At 41.9% G+C, this 23,451-nt stretch overlaps 1 protein-coding gene and 1 pseudogene across 1 annotated transcript in view; one reads left to right on the forward strand and one right to left on the reverse strand.

The window, feature by feature from the left end:
- The window catches only part of CNTN5 (contactin 5), a 1,441,523-nt gene that overhangs the window by 250,599 nt on the left and 1,167,473 nt on the right, over nucleotides 1–23,451 (forward strand). The gene's annotated exons all lie outside the window — the stretch shown is intronic.
- On the reverse strand, nucleotides 10,170–10,260 carry LOC130359897 (U2 spliceosomal RNA; annotated as a pseudogene).

Raw genomic sequence — 23,451 nt, forward strand, 5'->3', positions numbered from 1 at the left:
TGAGAAAACGAAAATTTCTTTATAGTTCCTGCTGAATATGATAGAAAGAAGCCAGAGCATATAGGGAGTCACAGCTTGCTGTGCATGAGGCTGTGTGGTTACAGAACAGTTCGGGTGACCAATCTGACCCTTGATCACTGCCAAAGCACCTATAATGGCCACATTAGCATTCATAGATATGGAACAATGGAGGAAGGTGGCCGGTTGTGTGCAGGGCTGTATTTGCCATCCAACGCCCCTAGGCATGTGCCTAGGGTGACAGTGTTAAGGGAGACAGCACTTCAGGGGGTAAAACAGGAGAAATACTTTTGATGTAGCTGCTGCTACCATGCTGTGACCTGCATGTTTGCAGCTTCTCATCACAGTGCGTATTTAAGTCCAAAGTATCAAACTCTTTAAAACAGAGTCGAGCCTGCAGTGATTAGATGAAGAGACACAGCACAGCACAGCAGACTCAGGGAAGAAGTGAAGTCGTGGTAAGTGAGGTCGGGCTCAGTGCTTGCCTCAGACATTCCCCTTCTTGAACAGTAGATGTCAGAATGAGTGAGCAGCAGAACAGAGGGATTTGTGAGCCAAATACAGAAACTAGACACATAAAAAAAAGACATGTAAAGATCCTAATGAGTAACATGGGGATAACCTGCAATACCGATCACGAACCATGAACAAAGGTGGTGCTGCTTTAGAAAAAAAGAAAAAAGTAATTTTTTTTTCTTTTATAAAACCGCTTTACAGAAACATTTTTAATATTACTAAATAGTAAAAGAAAATCTACAGTATAAAATGAAACCTAATAAAACCTTTAAAGTGTAACATAATGTAACGTTACCATGAATTACATTGATTGCTAGACTTAACCCTGTGCCGGACCCACGTTCCCATTCTCCTGATCTATGATATTATCCATCTATGCTCCGTTAATGAGCCATTTATTCTAGACGATGTAATTTTCACCACATTTTTGTCATTTGTATCCTATTGTTACGAAGACTCATTTAACACTTTTATTTTTAGTACCATCTACTTCTTATTCTGGTTAGATGGAGACCATCTGTTATATAACCCCAATTCTTCTTCAAGCTTCTCAATTCCTAAGAAAATACTGTAAGGGCCTTATTACCGGGCCATTGAAACAATGTATCTCATCTCCCGGACTTGGCTACATTTGTTGTTATAGAAGCATTTAGGAAAGTGGCTTTAAGGTGTCTAGCAGACGTACGGGAGCAGTAAATAGCATCAGGTCCATCACACAAGACAGAAGGAGTCTAACAGATAGGGACCTCAGGGCTTTCCGAGGCTTCATGGCACATGCTGCTATAGCCACTGTTTCAATGTTATTGTTACCTCAATTCACCTCTGGTGAATACAATTATAAATAGATGCATTGACATGTTAAAGTGTATTACTAGTAGTTGACGTAATAGCCTCTTATATATGCACCTTAATGTCTTAATTCTTGTAAAATAAAGAAAGAGCAAGATGTTCATTCACACCCTTCATTCAGTCGGGAATACCAGATTAATAATGCAGTCCTTTACTTCCTCCCTGCTGATGTCAGCTATAGAAAGAGATTAAGTGAAGAAAAATAGATAAGGTTACTCTTATTCATAATGGGAAAAAAATGATAAAAGAATATATATATATATATATATATATATATATATATATATATATAGATGCAAATCATAAAATGTTGCAGTATCTTGTAATACCTTTTTTATTGGACTAACAGCATTTTGCTATATATATATATATATATATATATATATATACACAGTGGTCCCTCAACATACGTTCCAAATGGACCATCGTTTGTTGAAACCATCGTATGTTGAGGGATCCGTGCAATGTAAGGTATAGGACAGTGGTCTACAACCTGCGGACCTCCAGATGTTGCAAAACTACAACACCCAGCATGCCCGGACAGCCAACGGCTGTTCGGGCATGCTGGGAGTTGTAGTTTTGCAACATCTGGAGGTCCGCAGGTTGAAGACCACTGGTATTGGAGGTTATACTCACGTGTCCTCCGGATCCGGACCGTCACCACTCGTCATCGCTGCCCTAGATGTCGCCCTCCATCGCTGTAACCGCGTCCCTGGGGTTTCCCCGACGCTCCGGTAAGGCCTCTGCTTCCCCGGCATCCTCGCTCTCCATCACCGCCATCACGTCGCTCCTATTGGATGACGGAACGGTGTGCGCGGCGACGTGATGACGACGATGGAGAGCGCTGACAATGCAGGAGATCCCGAAGAGGACGCGCCGGAGCCCCGAGGACAGGTTAGTGATCATCAGCGGACCCCATGGGGTACCGTAAACGGCTATCCGGCAGCAGCTGAAGCAGTCTACGTTGCCAGATAGCCGTTTATGTGATGACCCCAACATACAAAAGCATTGTATGTTGATGCTGCCTCTGAGAGGCCATCGCATGTTGAAATGATCGTATGTCGGGGCCATCATAGGTCTGTATATATATATATATATATATATATATATATATATATATATATATATATATATATATATAAGAGCACTCTAGGCTGTTCATTCACACGCTTCATTCGGTCTGGAATAGTAGAGTAATACTGCAGACCTTTACTTTCTCCCTGATGATGTCAGCTAGAGGAACTGATTAAAGGGGTACTTCACTGCCAGACATCTTATCCCCTTATCCCCCTCGTGATGTGACACCATGCCCCCTCTATTCATGTCTAAGGGAGGGGGCATGTCAGCCGTCATGCCCCCTACCATGGACATGAATGGAGGGGATGTGGTGTCAAGAGGAGGCGTAGCCGTGACATCACAATCACGGCCTCGGGCTCCGAGTGTTCTGAACAAAATTAGTTAAAGAGTACCCCATTAAGTGGAAAACATTGCAAAATTAACTCTTTAAAAGGAGAAGCTTCACCAAGGTTTGATCACATTTGTGGAATTAGTTATTGAATTATTGGTTCTTATCAGTGTAATCTTTGGTGTCCGTATTTTTTACTTGCTGCTTTTGATTCACTTATGGAATAGATCAGTTTCTTGATTTAGTTTCTGTTGCTCTGGTCTCAGGGTTCTAGTGCTCATTTGTTGCTAAGACAGGTTTATTTTGGAAAATTAGGATTATACCCGGTGTCTGGTGTAGGTTTAGGCTATGTTCATTTGTGCTATTGTCTGGGTTCACACTACTATTGTGCCTTCTGAGACATGTACATTTGGGCATCCTGTTAAAATGGGATATTGACATATTTGAGCACAGACAGGAATCAACCCCATAGACACCATGACTACATCATTGTTCAGATGTATATGTGTTTGCACCCTAAAGCATGGTTTGCTAAACTTTAAGGTCGGGCACATATCATTTTAGAGAAAGACCTTGTAAGGGTCACGGTAGGTAGTGGATCCTGTGGGCCTGTGAGGATGATGGCGGGGCCGTGGCAGGGAGTGGAGTCTAAGGTGCCGCTGGTTTCACCAGAGCCCACCGCAAAACGGGATGGTCTTGCTGCAGCTGGCAGCACCCAGATCGCTACTCCTGGCACAACTCGTCCACACAGGTAGCTAGGAATAAGCATGGTACAGATGATAAGGACAAGATGAGGTCAGGATAGCTGAAGGTCAGGGCAGGCAGCACAGTAGCAGGGTCAGGTCACGGAACAAGGATCAGGTACACAGATAGACAGGATAACAGGAACACAGGAACACAGTAGCTTTCTCTCAGGCTCTTGGAAAACAAAGATCCAGGAGAGCTCCAGCGCGGGTGCACCCTAGGAGGTGGGGGCATGCGTGCCGGCACTGAGAACATGGTTGATCAGGGAGGTTAGTGATGGGCTGAGACTCGCATGTGGCCGAGAACCGCGATGCGAATCCCAGCCCCACCGGCAGTGAGTCTTGCCGGAGCGCTTACGTTACAGACCTAAATGTAGTCACTAGCTGACTACATTCAGGATATTAAAGGCTAGGGGTGTTTTGGTGTTACTTACGAGTGGCAGGAAGAGGCTCCCCCGCACCCGTCTCTCCCGCATCGGCTCCTGGCTCACTCCTTCGCCCATGAAACTCCTGTCCTGGGTGCCTCCAGTTGTTTTACCACTACAATTCCCAGCATGCCCTGACAGCCAATAGAGTTCAGGGCATGCTGGGAGTTGTAGTGGTGAAACAGCTGGAGGCACCCTGTTAGGAGAACTAAGGGCGGAAGTGCCGGCCCCAGCAGGCATCAGTGATGTGGTGCCTGCTGGGGAAGTCTGCCTGGTAGTGAGCACACTACCAGGCAGACTAAATGCCATTTTAAAAATAGTAAAAAAATAAAATAAAGGCAGGGAGGGTGTTAGGGATAGAAGCTACCCTTTAAATAAACTAAACTCATGGTGGCAGCCATCTCCTCCTTCTTTTTGGCTTGTAATATCTAAAGTTTGGATGACTTTTTGGTCGGTTTATACCTGTGAATATAACTGTAACATGTACCTGTGAATATGACTTAACAGTAACAAAAACCCACTCAGCAGAGCTAACAATGTGTGAACAGGATGGAGCTTGGCTTTTTATTAAATCACTAAGGCTTTTCTATTGTTTTATTTAAGCTTTTCTTCTGTAGCAAATATATATTTTATAGCAACAATTAAATATACATCAGATATGTGTCGTTACAACGTATTGAATAGGGTATAATAATAAGTACAGAGAAACAAGCCATTGTACGCTGCTTTTACATTTGAACAATGCTAGACATTACCTTAAGCTTCTATTTTCAATTGCATCCTTAAAGGGGTACTCCGCTGCTCAGCATTTGGAACTGTTCCGAATGCTGGAGCCGGCGCCAGGAGCTCGTGACGTCATAGCCCTACCCCCTCATGCCGTCACGCCCCGCCCCCTCAATGCAAGTCTATGGGAGGGGGCGTGACGGATGTCACGCCCCCTCCAATAGACTTGCATTGAGGGGGTGGGACGTGATGTCATGAGGGGGCGGGGCTATGATGCCACAAGTTCCCGACTCCAGCGTTCGGAACAGTTTGTTCCAAACGCTGAGCAGCGGAGTACCCCTATTGAGCTGCAGTGTAAGCTTGACCCATTAGGATTTAGTCGGATCCTTTAATTAAATAATCAGTTGATAACCCCTTAATGTGTAGGGGGGGGGGGTTAACCTCAATTTACCTTTTTTAATCTAAAATGTTTTGTTTGTTTATGTTTTTCAACAATAACTCACCCTCATATTTCATTCTCTTATCTCATCCTCTTATCTCGTCCTCATATCCAGTCCTCACATCCCACCCTATATGCCATCCTCATATCCTGTTTTCATGTCCCGACCTCATATCTCGTCCTCATATCCCAACTTTATATCTCGACCACATACACCATCCTCATACCTGAACTCATATCCCAATCTAATTTCCCAACCTCATATCCCGTCCTCCTGACTCATCATCTACCCCTGCACTTACTTTTCTCTGCACCTTCCCCTGGAAAATCGGCAGGGTGTTTAAAAGTCCTGAGCAATCTCCGCAGCCCAAGAGTAATGCGATCAGGAGATGTACAAGAAGTCATAGATTTGCTAAGGACTAGATAGATAGACAGATAGATAGATAGACATTAGATAGATCGATAGATAGATAAGTTGTGCAGGTGCAAGCTGATTGAGCCTGGGTCAAAGACTTGGCAGTATCAAAATGGAAAATCCAGCAGCACTCCAAATTAGATGAATCACGTAGTAGCTTTATTTGCAGCCATTGTCTAGCGAGAGGCAGCCGAAACATTGCTTGTACAGTTGACGAATAAAGCCACTACGTGATTCATCTAATTTGGAGTGCTGCTGGATCTTTTTAATTCAGATAGATAGATAGATAGATATGAGAGATGATAGATAGATATGAGATAGATAGATATGAGAGATGATAGATAGATAGATAGATAGATAGATAGATAGATAGATATGAGATAGATAGATATGAGATATATAGATAGATAGATAGATAGATAGATAGATAGATAGATAGATAGATAGATATGAGGTAGATATAAGATAGATAGATAGATAGATAGATGATAGATAGATATGAGATAGATATATAGATAGATATGAGATATATAGATAGATAGATAGATATCAGATAGATAGATGATAGATAGATAGATAGATAGATATGAGATAGATATAGACAGACAGACAGACAGATAGATAGATAGATAGATAGATAGATATGAGATAGATAGATAGATAGATATAGATAGATAGATGATAGATATATATGAAATATATATAGATAGATATGAGATATTTAGATAGATAGATAGATAGATAGATATGATGTAGATAGATAGATATGAGATAGATAGATAGATATGAGATAGATAGATATGAGATAGATAGATAGATAGATATGAGATAGATAGATAAATAGATATGAGATATATAGATAGATATGAGATAGATAGATAGATAGATATGAGATAGATAGATAGATAGATATGAGATAGATAGATAGATATGACATAGATAGATAGATAGATAGATAGATAGATAGATAGATAGATAGATAGATAGATATGAGATAGATAGATAGTTATGAGATAGATAGATATGATATATATAGATAGATATGAGATAGATAGATAGATAGATAGATGGATATGAGATAGATAGATAGATAGATATGAGATAGATATGAGATAGATAGATAGATGATAGATATATATGAGATAGATAGATAGATAGATAGATATGAGCTAGATAGCTGAGATAGATAGATGATAGATAGATAGATAGATATGAGATAGATAGATAGATATGAGATAGATAGATATGAGATAGATAGATATGAGATAGATAGATAGATATGAGATAGATAGATAGATAGATATGACATAGATAGATATTTCTTTGATCTTTCAGGGGATTTTCCCTTTGTTTTATAGTTATTTTTTGGTTGTTTGTTTTATTGGAACAGAACACAATACACTAAATGTGCTTCTCCTTTATTTATTTTATTTATTTATTTATTTATATAGCGCCTACAGATTCCGCAGCGCTTACAATTATGGGGTACAAACATAGACAAGTATCAGACATAATATTACACAATAACTATTCAAACAAGAGGTGTGGGGATATATTGAGGATATGTTGGGGATATGTTGGGGGTATGTTCGGGATATGTTGGGGATATATTGAGGATATGTTGGGGATATGTTGGGGGTATGTTCGGGATATGTTGGGGATATGTTGTGGATATGTTGTGGATATGTTGAGGATATGTTGGGGATATGTTGGGGGTATGTTCGGGATATGTTGGGGATATGTTGGGGATATGTTGGGGATATGTTGAGGATATGTTGGGGATATGTTGGGGATATGTTGAGGATATATTGAGGATATGTTGGGGATATGTTGGGGATATGTTGAGGATATGTTGGGGATATGTTGGGGATATGTTGGGGATATGTTGGGGATATGTTGGGGATATGTTGGGGATATATTGAGGATATGTTGAGGATATGTTGGGGATATGTTGGGGATATGTTGGGGATATGTTGGGGATATGTTGGGGATATGTTGGGGATATGTTGAGGATATATTGGGGATATGTTGGGGATATGTTGGGGATATGTTGAGGCCAATTAGAGACTGTTATAGGCCTGTCTGAAGAGATGTGTTTTTAGGCCACGTTTGAAACTATGGATGTTGTTGTTGAGTCTGAGGGATTGAGGGATAGCATTCCAGAGAACCGGTGCAGCACGAGTGAAGTCTTGGAGACGGGAGTGAGAAGTTCGGATTATAGAAGATGTTAGTGTGAGGTCATTAGCAGATCAGAGAGAACGTGTAGGATGGTAGACAGAGATGAGAGAGGAGATGTAGGGAGGTGCAGCATTGTGGAGAGCTTTGTGTGTGAGACTGAGGATTTTGTACTGTATTCTGGACTGAATTGGTAACCAGTGTAGTGACTGGCACAGGGAGGAGGCGTCGGTGTAGCGGCTGGAGAACAAGATGAGTCTGGCTGCGGCATTTAGGAAGGAATGGAGAGGAGAGTGTTTGGAGAAAGGAAGGCCTATTAGTAAAGAGTTACAGTAGTCGAGGCGGGAATGAATCAAAGCAATAATGAGAGTTTTAGTAGTTTCAATAGTGAGAAACGGACGGATTCTGGAAATGTTTTTGAGATGAAGGTGACAAGAACGTGAAAGAGACTGAATATGGGGAGTGAAAGAAAGATCAGAGTCAAGTATAACTCCAAGACAGCGAGCCTGCTGCCCGGAAGTTATGGTAGTACCACATACCGAGATGGAAATGTCAGGGTTAGGTACAGTATCAGTTGATGGAGAAAAGACAAGAAGTTCTGTTTTCAAAAGATTTAGTTTCAGATATAAAGAGGACATGATGTCTGAGACGGCAGAGAGACAGTCACTGGTATTCTGTAGGAGTGCAGGGGTGATGTTGGCGGAGGAGGTATAGAGTTGGGTGTCATCAGCATAGAGGTGGTACTGGAAACCAAATCTACTTATTGTTTTTCCAATGGGGGATGTGTAGAGTGAAAAGAGTAGAGGACCCAGGACCGATCCCTGGGGAACCCCGACAGCAAGGGGAAGAGGAGAAGAAGTAGAGCCAGAAAACGAGACGCTAAAGAAGCGGCCAGAGAGATAGGAGGAAAACCAGGCGAGAGCAGAGTCCTTGAGACCGATGGAGCGGAGACTACTGAGGAGGAGTTGGTGATCCACAGTGTCAAAAGCCACAGACAGGTCCAAGAGAATCAGTAAAGAGAAATTGCCATTTGATTTGGCCGTCAGAAGATCGTTAGTGACTTTGGTTAGGGCCGTTTCTGTGGAGTGAAGGGAGCGGAAACCAGACTGTAAGGGGTCAAGGAGAGAGTTCTCGGAGAGATAGCGGATAAGGCGGGAGAAGACCAAGCGTTCCAGGAGTTTGGAGATAAAGGGGAGATTTGAGACTGGTCGATAGTTGGCTGCACAGGACGGGTCCAAAGATGATTTTTTCAATAGTGGGGTTATGATAGAGTGTTTGAAGGAGGAGGGAAAGACCCCAGAAGAGAGGGAGAGGTTTAATGACATATGACAACAGTCTTAAAAGAAATCCTCTCGTGCTGTGGTCAGAATTATATTCCAACTCATGTATTTAATTCTCTTTCAAGAAGATTATCACATCCTCTGTCTTTGTTCTAGTTTAACATGTAGTTATTCCCCCTTTCAAGAAATTCATTAACATTGAAGTTGTCAATTTGGTGACTGTTCCGTTCATTTATTAATATTCTGCCTATGTCTGAAGGATCTGCCGGACACCATACATGATCTTTTCTTGTTGCCTTGTATAAAGAGATAATTGTCAACAGGTACAGATGTAGATGAATATTTACTTTATTATGAATATTTTATTTTCCTCAATTTCAATGTAAATTAACAATTATTGCAACTTAGAATAGATAGAATCTCTCTAAAAAGTTAATTCATTAACTTCCCCTTTTGCATTTCTCATGTTTTGCTGATTTTACGTACAAAGTCCTGTTTACTGTTCTGGCGGTTGCCATTGGAGACCATTTACAGGCTTGTTGACAGACAACTTCTACCAACATATTTCCCCTGCAGCGGCCACTACAGGGCAAATAAAGTATTACCTGAAGGCCATGCTCTTAAATGGCCTTATAAGTTTTCAAGAGCAGAAGTTGCATTTTCTAATTGTTTCTGTAAGTTGGTAAATAGTTACATAGTTACATAGTTTAATTGAAAAGACAGATGTCCATCAAGTTCAACCAAGGTTCAGAGAAGGTGGATGAATGGAAGGGGTATAAGTGGATGAAGGGAAGGGGTATAGGTGGATGAAGGAGGGGGTAGGAGTAAATGAAGGAGGGGGTAGGAGTGAGTGAAGAAGGGTAGAGGTGAATGAAGGGGAGAGAATGTATCTAAGCCTGTTTGAAAGCCCTCAACTGTTTTTGTTGTGAGCAATCAAGAGGTGAGTGACACAAAGGTGCAATGATCATGGTGCCCATGCTTCAACTCAGTGAGTCTATCCTCCCAGTGAGTTTTGGCACCTCGAATCACCAATCACCGAGGCACTAAAGTACCTCGGCTCCAGACCCTCTCAGCCTCATGGCGAGACCTGGAGGAAACAGGTCACATCGTGGCAGCCGTCGAGCTGATTCCTCAGAACCAGCCCCGGAACACCTGCTCCCTCCCATGCAGCACCCATCCCCACCAGCTCCACACTGGCGTCGTCTGCCATCAGCATGAAACTGATAGGAACAGATACTTCACTTGATCTTAGCCAAAAGGCCGAGAAGCGTTTTAATTACTGATAGATTTAAGCTGTTGTCTTGGCTTTCCATGTCATTTTGCACATTCCTTTCTTCACATGTTCAATACCTTTTTCCCTATGTCATTTCATATTATTTTAAACCCATAGACCACCAATGAGGTGATACTAAAAAGTTCCCATGTATTAAAAACCTTTATGCTTTATTTGTAGAATTTCACATACATATAGTTTGAAAGGAAATAGTGCTATAGGCTCCTAATATGTAGAGTGTAATTCACAGGATTGGGCCTCACAATGGCACAATATGACAGGTTGGTTGCATGTACCTACAGAATTAATGCAATCCTTAGGAGCTATGCACTGGTTTATTTTAGCCTCCCTCAACATGTTTCTCCACAGGACCATGGCTTTGTCAAGATTACCTTTTGGATCAAGTCATTGGTGGTCTATGGGTTTATGAGGTTAAGGAGGTACTCCACTGGATTTTTTTTTTAAATCAACTGGTGCCAGAAAGTTAAACAAATTTGTAAATTACTTCTATTTAAAAACCGTAACCCTTCCAGTACTTATCAGTTGCTACATGTTCCACAGGAAGTTATTTTCTTTTTGAAGCACTGTGCAGGATAAAGTGCTGTCATATGTAGAAGGTCTTGTGTGGAACTTGTGCATGTTGTTATCTGTCCCCTCCACTGCATCACTGAAGAAAAGAAAAAGGGAACAAAATTAATACTGTATACATATTCTGTTACAACCAATCCTACACCATAGTTAAACAGACATATATTGTCCATAGGGCTTGATCTTGAACTATATCATATAATTTTGTGATTCACTTTGAATTCTACATTTAAACCAGAAGGCTTCAGGGCATTCAGTTCATAAATCCAATATAGTTCCCTTCTCTTCAAGTGACTGACCCTGTCCCCTCCTTTTTTCAATGGTGGGACATGGTCAATGAGCATGAAGCGGAGGTCCTTTTCTTTGTGTCCACAGTCATAGAAAAGGTCTTGTCTCTTTTTCCGGATAGTGTATCTGTGGTGGTAAATGCAGGTTTTAAAATCCCACGTGATCTCCCCTACATAAATCAATTTGCATGGGCACCAGAAAACATAGACCACATATGTGGAATTACACGTTAAATAATGTAAAATTTTATACTTGACCCCCGTTCCTGGATGTGGAAAAAACCTTTACCTTTCTTTATAAGAGCACAGTTGACACATGATCGGCATGGAAATGATCCTAAGTTTTTAGTAGTAATGAAACTCTGTTTAGGGCTGGATGGAGAAAAATCCGCTCGCACCAAGCGATCTTTCAAATTTACAGTTCTACGGTAAGACATGTAAATTGTTAAATTCCAAATGTTCTCAAAGCCATCCCTCAGGATGTGCCAGTGCTTCCTCAAAACACTGGACAACCTGCTGAGAAGCTCCGAGTAGGTAGAGACAAAGGCAACCCTGGACTGGTGTCCCCCATAACAGTTTCATGCCTCTTTTGTTTAAACACCCAATCTTTATATTGTGAAATTAATTGTCGAGGATATCCCTGTTCAGAAGGGTGGGACACATAGACGTATTCCTCCTCCAGGTGGGAGACGGACATGTTGGTATAAGTTGGCACAACGTTCGTTCCCATGGCGGTTTCAATGAACTGCATGTAAAATTGTTTGTTAAATTTAAAGTAATTCTTAGTCAGTACTATCTCTAACAATCTGGTGATAAATACTACATGTGTTGCTGAAAAACCCTCCATGATGGCCTTTTTTGCTGCTGTAATTCCGCCATCATGTGGGCGGGGCCATTTGAAGGAATTTGGGGGCCCTAAGCAAAATAGACATGGAGAGCCCCCATCCACCCCCTCCCCACCTTACGCACGCAAAACCTACAGGAACCACAGCATCGCCATACAGTTTAAGTTCACCCACACTTTATATAAATAAAAAAGGAGGTTTACAATGCAAATAGTGCTGACGCGTTTAATGTGCATGAAATGTGAACATTTTCAACAATTGAACATTTGCAAAAAACACCACTATACCATACAATCCAATATACATTTAAAAATGTACTGATGCATTGTGTGTGTGCATGGCGGTATAGTGTGAAAGAGCTCCCTTTCCTGTCCCCTGTCCTATAGAGCTCTCTCTTTCATCCCTTAGAGCTCTGCCCTGCCCCCTCCCTGTGTTCTCCTCCTCTCAGCTTCTCCTCTCCTCCCCCCTCCCTTTGTTCTCCTCATCTCCTCATCCCCCCTTTCTATGTTCTTACTACTCCCCCTCCCTTTTTTCTTCTTACTCCTCCCCACCCTTCCTGTGTCCTTCTTCTTACTACTCCCACCCTCCCTATGTTCTTCTTACTACTCCCCCTCCCTATTTTCTTCTTACTCCTCCCCACCCTTCCTGTGTCCTTCTTCTTACTACTCCCACCCTCCCTATGTTCTTCTTACTACTCCCCCTCCTCCTCCCTATGTTCTTCTTACTGCTTCCCACCCTTCCTGTGTCCTTCTTCTTACTACTCCCACCCTCCCTATGTTCTTCTTACTACTCCCCCTCCCTATTTTCTTCTTACTCCTCCCCACCCTTCCTGTGTCCTTCTTCTTTCTACTCCCCCCTCCCTATGTTCTTCTTACTACTCCCCCCAACCCCTCCCTGTGTCCTTCGTATTCCTCTCCCCATGTCCTTCTTACTCCCCCCTCCCCCTCACTGTGTCCTTTTAATGCCCCTCCCCATGTCCTTCTTACTCCCCCTCCCCTGTCCTTCTTACTCCCCCTACCCTCCTGTGTCCTTCTTTTTCCCTTCCCCCGTGTCCTTCTTACTCCCCCTCCCCCTGTTCCTTCTTATTCTCCCCCTCCCTCCCCTCCCTATGTTTTTTTTTTACTCTCCCCTCTATGTTTTTTTTCCCCTCCCTATCCTACCTATGTTCTCAGTCACCTCCTCTGGCTCCTTCCCTGGACCCTGTAGCATGGCCGAGCTTCTCTGGCTGTCACTCAGTCCGGCCGCATGGTACAGGAGATTCACTTTCCTGTTCCCGGCCAGACTGAAAGGAAGTGAGCACTCAGTGTACACTTTCTTTCAATCTGGCAGGGAACAGGAAACTGAATCTCCTGTTCCTATACCGTGCGGTACCTGGCCGGACTGACAGCCAGGAAGAGGAAGAGGAGCCTGGCCACGCTACAGGGAAGGGGAGGTGACCAGGAGTGCTACAGCCGCTTGAGGCTCTCTATAGAGCACTCAGGCGGCTGCAGCCTTATAGGAAGCACAACAAGCACCAGCCCAGCTTGGGGCCCTGGGCCAGCTCGGGGCCCCAAGCAATTGCTTGGTTTGCCTGTTCTTTAGTGACGGGCCTTCATGTGGAATAGATTTATAGAGACTCACAATTTCCAGAGAGGCCAAAATGTCTTGAATTTTGTCTTTTCTCCAAAAATTGGGTGGTGTCACATACATGGGGTTTTGCTTTACTGACATATAGTCGCAGAACCTTGTCAAGAAAAAATTATATATGACTTATTATTGAATCTCTGCCGATATTATGGGGCGTCTTGGTGGATTTTGGAGGTTTATGTGGATTTTTGGTAATAAATAAAAATAAGGTGTGACAAGGTGTTGAACAAGCAAAAAATCAATAGTGGACGGTCGACATGGTTCTACTCCCATGAAGTCTGTAGTACAATTTTTATTTCCCGTTCTATTTCCCATTTTGGGTCATTGGATACTGTTTTATATGTGGTGACATCGCTAAGCTAAGCTGGTGATATATCTGGACCTGTCCATCACTAGTGATGTCGCGAACATAAAATTTTCGGTTCGCGAACGGCGAACGCAAACTTCCGCAAATGTTCGCGAACCGGGCGAATTTTAAAGGGACTCTTTCTGGCCACAATAGTGATTTAAAAGTTGTTTCAAGGGGACTAATACCTGGACTGTGGCGTGCCGGAGGGGGATCCATGGCAAAACTCCCATGGAAAATTACATAGTTGATGCAGAGTCTGGTTTTAATCCATAAAGGGCATAAATCACCTATTGTTCCTAAATTCTTTGGAATAACGTGCTTTAGCCCCCTTTAGGCAGCACATAGAGCCTCCCTTTAGGCATCACATAGTTAGATACCCCCTTTAGGCAGCACATAGATTCCCCCATATTAGGCAGCACATAGTTAGAGCCCCCCTTTAGGCAGCACATAGGTAGAGCCTCCCTTTAGGCAGCACATAGAGCCCCCTTTAGGCAGCACATAGTTATATCCCCCCCTTTAGGCATCATATAGTTAGATCCCCCCCTTTAGGCAGCACATAGTTAGAGCCCCCCTTTAGGCAACACATAGATTCCCCCATATTAGGCAGCACATAGTTAGAGCCTCCCTTTAGACAGTACATATATTCCTCCATGTTAGGCAGCACATAGTAAGATCCCCCCTTTAGGCATCACATAGTTAGATCCCCCCTTTAGGCAGCACATAGATTCCCCCATGTAAGGCAGCACATAGTTAGAGCCTCCCTTTAGGCAGCAAATAGAGCCCCTTTAGGCAGCACATATTTAGATCCCCCCTTTAGGCAGCACATAGATTGCCCCATATTAGGCAGCACATAGTTAGAGCCCCCCTTTAGGCAGCACTGGTTTTATTTCACAGCCAAAAAAGGTATTTTTTTATTTTTATTTGAACAACTGTCACACCAAATGTGATTTGCACTAGTGTGACAATGAGCAAAAAAGTTTGCCAGCAGAGTTTCCCTTTTAAGCAGAGGTCTACATCCAGGGTGCCTCCAGCATTTGCAAGACACGCGGACTGAACTTATAGCCATTTTAATACTGTAGTTAGTTGCTTGAAGGAAATTAAGTTTTACACTGGAGTACCCCTTTTAACCAGTGGTCCCCTCCCAACCAGGGTGCCTCCAGCTGTTGCAAGACACACGGACTGAACTTATAGCCCTTTTAATACTGTAGTTAGTTGCTTGAAGGAACTTAAGTTTTACACTGGAGTACCCCTTATAACCAGTGGTTCTCTCCCAACCAGGGTGCCTCCAGCTGTTGCAAGACACACAGACTGATATTTGAGTCCTAAAAAGGGCTTTTTTGGGTGCTGTCCTTAAAGCAGATGTTAGACAAGTGCTTTAGGAGTAAAGTGGACCCTGAATACACCACCTAGCAGCAACCTAGCTATCGCTTTCCCTATTACAGCAGGAGCAGCTTCTCTGTCCCTCCACTTTCTAAGCCTGCAGCATGCCGAATGAGGGTGAAATGGCGTCCGTGCAGGAGGTAGGAGGGTCTGTAAGGGAGGGACTGCTGCTGATTGGCTGTAATGTATCTGCTGACTCTGACTCACATGGTCAAAGTTTACCACAATGTTAAAGTATAGGGGGCGAATCAAATTTCACATATGTTCGCCCGGTGATGCAAACGCGACCATGCTAAGTTCGCCGGGAACTGTTCGCCGGCGAATATTTCTCGACATCTCTATCCATCACCACAACCGCCCCAGCCAAAACGTTGCTTATGTTTCTTGAAGAAAGCCACCTATACTTTTTCACTATTCCTCAAGTGCTGCTGTAATTCTTCCTTTATAGATAGATAGATATGAGAAAAAAATTATATATATATATATATATATATATATATATAGATAGATAGATAGATATGAGATAGAGAGATTTATATATATATATATATATATATATATATATATATATATATATGAGATAGATAGAAAGATAGATAGATAGATAGATAGATAGATAACAGTTTCAGGCTTCTCTAATGCCCATCGGTGACTAATTAGCAGTTGTAATTATTGGGCAGCCAGTGAAGCAGATGTGGCTCGTAGTGATAACAAACGCCTCTGCAGTGTTGTGAGATAATTAGTAACAAAGACGAATACAATCTGTAAAAGGAAACATAATCTGCATAATATACACATTATAAAGTACAGGGAAAGCATAAATATAAAACATGTAAAAATAAATACATAACAAAATTTAAAAATATATATATTTGCCCTACTGTTTGTCAGTTTGCATTATTTTCTGTTTTATTCTGAAACAAACAAACTTGTAGAAATTCTGCAGAGAACACAGGGCGAGTTAATCTTCAACTCATCCGGGGAAGGAATGTGGGATGAGGTTAGCCAAAGGGTGGGGCTTAGCAATCTTAGCAGTCTACTGCAGACAGGGCGGAGGGGGAGGCTCCTGCTGCAGCCAAGTTGTCTTACACCCAGACACAGGACAGGGAGGAGGAGCAAGAGGAACATGGCTGATCTCTTTCCTTATATTCTAGGGGTGTTCAACATATTCTCAGTATTGGCCTATTCTGTTTACTTTATCCATAATGTTATGAAGGTTCCAGGTGGTGATAGTCTTTGAGGGTATCAAGGTAAAATGTTGTCTTATTTTAAACATTAGTGCTAGTGTAATGATTGTGAGCGCAAGACATAAGTGATCATGTTAAGAATTGCGCACACAGCAAAAGTTGCGAGGGCTACTGTGCAAGACTGCGGATTCCTACTAAATTAATTTGCCATCCTGAAGTCTGGACTTAGCCCCCAGTGATCATTACGTGTCCCCCAATTTATAAAAAAAAAAATATATCTTTATGGAAGGAAATTTTTTATGGCGATAATTGACCCTTTTTTGGGGAAATAGAATTTAAAGAAAACTTTAATAGCACCCTCATGCACCGTCCATGCACGAGAAGAACCAGGGTGCTTGGCAGGTGATTGCGGGGGGTCCCAACTGTTGGATCAGACACTTATCCCCTATTTTGTGGATAGGAGATAAGTACTTATATCATGGAGTTCCCCTTTAACTATATCAGTGGTCAGCATGCCCGAGTTGAAGTTTTGCAACTTCTGGAGGGCCACAGTTTGAGACCACTAAACTATATGTTGCAAACTATTTTCTGGCGCTCAAATGGGCACTTTAATAGCACCCTCATGGCAGCTTGCCACACTTCATGTGTAAGAAATGTAAAAAAAAGGCCTATACTTATAAAAAGCGAACATTTATCTTGCAGACTATATTTTACATAAACATTTTTAACAAATTGAGTTTCCATTCTTCACGACGTCGTTCATCTGGTTGTCACACCGTTTCTTTTTTTTTTTTTCTTTTTTTTTTTTCATATTAATCATTAAAAATGAAATTAGAAGGAATTATTTTTCTCTTCCAAGAAGAACTTTGCTGCGATCTGCAAAATTCTCCAGACTTTATTTATACAAGCCACTTGGTTTTATTGAATCATTCCACGGCTTACTACATATTGACTTTAGCATAAACGCCACGGCACGTCTTCTATATTCGAAGGAAGGGGGAGGGGGGGGGGGGAGAGTAAATAGCTATAAAATGCACGTGTTTCACCAGAGCAAAATAAAATAAAAAAAGTTCTGCTTTATCCAGCTCATGCTTGTTGACACTTTGCTTTACTTGACTTTTCTCAGGAAATGTAAACTGGGTTTACAATGCCAAAAACGAGACTGGCAGATGTGATTTATTGTGAATCCAAAACCATAACAGATTCCGCACAACATTGCCAAAGTTGGCTTCATCTGTAATGTTTGGGAAAGGCTGCAGATAACTCTTGATTTATGACACAAAATAGAAAAAAGAAAATCAGTTTAAATTCGATTTTGTGTGAATTCGAGCACTTGGTCTACAAACAGATTTTGTGTTTCTAATTCGAAAAAGTTAAGTAAAAGAGAGAAGCGGTAGATGATTTCAAACAAAAAGCTTCTACAATAGAAAATATTTCCCCCGTGGCTTGTGTCACCGCTATAATAATCCGCATCTTAATAAAAACAAATAAAGTTGAGAGATCCGAGGCATTTAAGATAATGAGGGAACGAGTGCACTTCTGAGGTGTTTACTTAAGAGTCTTGGAAGGCATCGCAAGGGAAGACATTTAAATGTTAGCGCAACATATTGTGGAGGATGAAGCCTCGTAGACGCATCTGACACCCCATTCATTTCAATGAGCCAGACGGAGTCAGAGAGTGACTCTAGTTGGCTTATTTTTGGACCCTATCAGTTTTTGTGGACCCTATCAGGTGTGGCCTGCTATGGTTTCAGTCCGGCAACAAAAAACTGATACAGTTCAAACATGAGCTGACCAGAGTCACTATCTGACTCCATCCGGTGCATTGGGATGAATAGGGTCCGGCGGGGATTTGGCAGCCACTGGTTTTTAAATCCTTCCACAGAATCTGGCTGCCATATCTCAAAATCTTGGTGTGAATGTGTCCTAAGTGGTTTATTCTAGACAATGAAGAGGAAAGGGGTCTCATGCTGGGGATTGAGGATGAGGGAGCCTTGCTGGGATGGAGACTTGGATTTATGTTGGGGACTGAGGATGGAGGAGACTAGTTTGGGAAAGAGGGAAGGTGGAGCGATGATTGGGGTTGAGAAGAAGGCAGCCAAGCTGTGGAGTGAGGATAGGGGGGACCATGCTTGGAACTAGGGTGGGAGAGAGCTATGTTGGGCACTGAAAAATGGGAAGCTTTGCTGTAGATTGGGTCTAGGGAGAGCCTTGTGGGATTGTGGAGAGGGAAGTCATGCTTAGGAAAGAGAAAAGGGCAGTCATGCTGGGGACATAGTAGGGAGGAGCTTTTCTGGGAATGAAATTAAAGGGAAACATGCTGGGGACTGAGGAGAGGAAACCATGTTTGATCCAAGGATAGGAGGGGCCATGCTAGGGACTGAGGAGAAGTGGCCATTCATGAGATTGAAAATAAGGGGAGCAATGCTGGAATACAGGATAGGGTAACCAAGTTGATGAAAAGGGAACCATGCCAAGGATGGAGGAGAGGGGAAGACATGCTAGAGACTGAAGAGAAATCAAGCACGCAACGTATAAAGAATAGAAGAAACTTTCTTTTGGACAGAAAAGATGGCAGTAATGCTGGGGACTAAGGATCAGGGGAGCCATGCTGGGATCTGAGGAGAGAAGGAGCCATACGAGGGACTGAAAGGAAATCAGCCATACTGAGGACTGAGGAGTAGTGTTGAGCGGCATAGGCCATATTCGAATTCGCGAATATTCGCGAATATATGGACGAATATTCGTCATATATTCGCGAATATTCGCATATTCGTAATATTCTCGTTTTATTTTCGAATATGCGAAGATTTGCGTATGCGAAAATTTACATATACGGAAATTAGCATATACAAAAATTAGCATGAGCGAAAATTCGCAAATGCGAAAATTAGCATATGCCACTTTTCGCATATGCGAAAATTCACACACCAGTATCACACAGTAGTATTAGAGCCTTCTTACACCACATAAGCTGGAAGCAGAGAGGGGTGATCACTGACATGAGTACTGTGAAAAAAAAAAAAAAAAAAAAACAATATTCGTAATTACGAATATGTAGTGCTATATTCGCGAATATTCGCGAATTCGCGAATATGCGATATTCGCGAATAAAATTTGAATTGCGAATATTCGTGAGCAACACTACTGAGGAGAGGTGTAACTATTCTGGGGACTAAGGATAGAAGACATCAGCCTCATCTTCTTGTTCTTTACTATTACCCCCTGCCAGGAGCCATTGACTTCCCCAGTTGTATTTTCAGGGTATGATCCACCAATGAGATAGGGACATAGTCAGGGACTGGCCATGGAATTACAATCCCCTCTTCATTTATCTACATTATATATAAAGTTATATAAAAAGCTTTTTTTTTTTTTTTCAAACGACAGGTATTCTAAATATTCATAGAATCTTATTAGTATTATTATGTTTTTTTCTTTAAATTGTCTGCTAGGTTAGACTGAAAACATATGTATAATGGTGTGAAGTGCTTGGGGAGATTTGTAGGCTGTTAACAGCTGAACATTCGGAGGGCACGGTACCTATATGTGTGTGTGAAGCCCCCTAGCGATATGTCATATTACTTGATCCTCATTATCACCTAATGGTTTTATCACCTTCTAATTACATTTTGGCTGGGTAAAGGCTAAAAATAGGTGAAAATCCCATTCACTGGTGGTAGCATCAGGTGACATGGATCCCCTAAAGCGCTGATAATATCTGTCACTTGTGCTATAAAAAGATGTTGCATATCCAAAAACATAAAAAATAATCACAACAATACTAACTATAAAAATAAAACCGTGTGAGTACAAGTCAAGTAAAGCACAAAAAGTAGATGTAGATGTATATTTGAAAGCTTCTGGGTTCCAGCGCAAAATCTGCAGCAGCGGAGATCACTCAATGCTGGATATAAGCGTTGTTCCTGAGCCCTCTCTGAGCAACCTTCAGGGCACTATCAAAGGTTGTTTAAAGGGGTACTCCGGCGCTAAGACATCTTATCCCCTATCCAAAGGATAGGGGATAAGATGCCTGATCGCGGGGGTCCCGCCGGCGGGACCCCCTGCGATCAGACATCTTATCCCCTATCCTCTGGATAGGCGATAAGATGTCTTAGCGCTGGAGTACCCCTTTAAGGGGTACTTCAGTGGAAAACAATTTTTTTCAAATCAACTGGCTTAAACAGATTTTTAAATTACTTCTATATCAAAATCTTAATCCTTCCAGCACTTATCTATCAGCTGCTGTATGCTCGAGAGGAAGTTGTCTATTTCTTTTCAGTCTTACCACAGTGCTCTCTGCTGACACCTCTGTCCATGATAGGAACTGTACAGAGCAGGAGGGGTTTGCTATGTGGACTTGCTCCTACTCTGGACAGTTCCTGACACAGACAGAGGTCTCAGCATAGAAGACTGGAAAGAACTACACAACTACCTCTGGAGCATACAGCAGCTGTTAAGTACTGGAAGGATTAAGATTTTTTAATAGAAGCAATGAAAAAATCTGTTTAATTTTCTGGAACCAGTTGATTTAAAAAATAAATGAAATGGAGTACCCCTTTAAGGGGTAAAGGCCTGGTTCCTGCTCCTGTAGACTGAGTGGCTGGGCTGGGTGCAGAGGTCATGTACTGAACAGAAGCCACAATGTATACAGCATTCCCCTTACCTCTGGACCACTCAGTGTACACGTGCAAGGACAAAACTAATATAAAATGTTTCTACCAAAAGAATATAATGGATTTTTTTACCCTCCTTGCTACTCCATACAAATACATATATATATATATATATATATATATATATATATATATATATATATATGTGTTAGACTTATTTTCAGTACAGTACATACATTTTGTTTTTGCACAATTAAAGCAAGTAGAATAGACAACATTTTTTTCTGTTGCTACACTGTAAAAGCCGTAACATTCATTTTTTTCTGCTTAGGGGAAGAGTTCTAGTTTTTATTGGTACAATTTTAAATTGCATAAAATTTATTGACTGATTTAAATCTTCTTTTCTTTTTTACAACGGGAAAAAACATCAATTTTAGCCAATGTTTTTGAAATATTTTTCACTCCATTCAACATGCAACTCTCTTGTATGTGTCAATGAGTTGTTAAAGGGGTACTCCAGTGGAAAACACATTTTTTTTTTCAAATCAACTGGTGCCAGAAAGTTATACAGATATGTAAATTACTTCTCTTGAAAAGTCTTAACCCTTCCAGTACTTATCAGCTGCTGTAAGCTCCAGAGGAAGTTGTGTAGTTCTTTGCTGTCTGACCACAGTGCTCTCTGCTGAGACCTCTGTCCATGTAAGGAACAAATCCCCATAGCAGACCAATCCTGCTCTGGACAGTTCCTGACATGAACAAAGGTGTCAGCAGAGAGCACTGTGGTCAGACAGAAAAAAACTACACAACTTCCTCTGGGGTATACAGCAGCTGATAAGTACTGGAAGGATTAAAGTGGTACGCCACTGGCCAGCTGTGTGAGTGCAGTGGGGGTTGGCCATGCCCCCTTGTGATGCCATTCCACGTCCCTCGATGCAAGTCTATGGGATGGGGCGTGGCATGACGCTGGTGGACATCACACCCCCTCCTATAGGCTTGCATTGTGTGGGCATGGCGTAACATCACGAAAGGGGATGGCTGACCCCCGCAGCGCACACAGCATTCGGAAAATAAATGTTTCGAATGCTGGCCAGTGGAGTACCTATTTAACCCCTTAAGGACTCAGCGTTTTTCCGTTTTTGCATTTTCATTTTTTCCTCATCACCTTCTAAAAATCATAACGCTTTTAATTTTGCACCTAAAAATCCATATTATGGCTTATTTTTTGCACCACCAATTCTGCTTTGCAGTGACATTAGTCATTTTACCAAAGAATCCACGGCGAAATGGAAAAAAAAATCATTGTGCGACAAAATTGAAGGAAAAATTTCATTTTGTAACTTTTGGGGGCTTCCGTTTCTACGCATTGCATTTTTTTGTAAAAATAACACCTTATCTTTATTCTGTAGATCCATAGGGTTAAAATGATACCCTTCTTATATAGGTTGGATATTGTCGTACTTCGGGAAAAAAATCATAACTACATGCAGGAAAATTTATATGTTAAAAATTCTCATCTTCTAACCCCTATAACTTTTTAATTTTTCCGCGTACGGGCCGGTATGAGGACTCATTTTTTGCGACGTGTTCTGAAGTTTTTATCGGTACAATTTTTGTATTGATCAGACTTTTTGATCACTTTTTATTCATTTTTTCATGATATAAAAAGTTACCAAAAATACACTATTTTGGACTTTGGAATTTTTTTGCGCGCACGCCATTGACCGTGCAATTTAATTAACAATATATTTTTATAGTTCGGACATTTTCGAACGCGGTGGTACCACATATGTTTATTTTTATTTACACAGTTTTTGTTTTTTATGGGAAAAGGGGGGTGATTCAAACTTCTATTAGGGAAGGGGTTAAATGGCCTTTGTTAACTTTTTTTTTTTCACTTTTTTTTTGCAGTGTTATAGCTCCCATAAGGACCAATAGCACTGCACACACTGGTCTCCTATGCTTATCCCTGCAAAGCCATAGCTTTGCAGGGATCAGTCAGATAGGGACTCGATTGCTCAAGCCTGTAGCTCAGGCTTGGAGCAATCAATAGACGTTTGGACGCCGCGGAGACAGGTAAGGAGACCTCCGCCTGTGTCCCAGCTGATCGGAACATCGCGATTTTATCACGATGTCCTGATCAGCCCGACGGAGCTGCCGGGAACCGTTTACTTTTGTTTTCAGACGCGGCGGTCAACTTTGATCACCACGTCTGAAGGGTTAACAGCGCGTGGCACAATGATCGGTGCCGCGCGCTGTTAGCCCAGGGTCCGGCTATCGTTAGCAGCCGGGACTGACCCGGCATGACCCCGTTT

Source organism: Hyla sarda, chromosome 2 (genome assembly GCF_029499605.1).
Source record: "Hyla sarda isolate aHylSar1 chromosome 2, aHylSar1.hap1, whole genome shotgun sequence".
Classification (NCBI taxonomy): Eukaryota; Metazoa; Chordata; class Amphibia; order Anura; family Hylidae; genus Hyla; species Hyla sarda.